Source organism: Podarcis cretensis (genome assembly GCF_951804945.1).
Source record: "Podarcis cretensis genome assembly, chromosome: 1".
Lineage (NCBI taxonomy): Eukaryota > Metazoa > Chordata > Lepidosauria > Squamata > Lacertidae > Podarcis > Podarcis cretensis.
In genome coordinates this window covers 82,167,908-82,168,191 of record NC_137170.1, presented here as the reverse complement: position 1 = coordinate 82,168,191, position 284 = coordinate 82,167,908, and positions in this window count along the sequence as shown.

Here is a 284-nt window from a genome sequence, read left to right as displayed (position 1 = left end):
CTCTGCTTTTATAGAGACCTATTGTCACCAGCACACACCACCCTTTCCATTCCATTGCTCCAGGCGTTTTCTTTCAGAGCCGTCCTATTTTGCTCTTCAGCAATGCTTCATAGGAGTCACCCTTCACCAGTCATGTCAGCTCATGAGTCTTCTTATGAGATTCAATGAACACATCAGCGTACATAACGTTTTATCCTTTGGGGCTATGCATTGTGCAAGAGCTAAAGCCCATTCTAACAAAGCCTTTATCTACAAGTGCTATAATCTTCACCAACGCTTTGAAT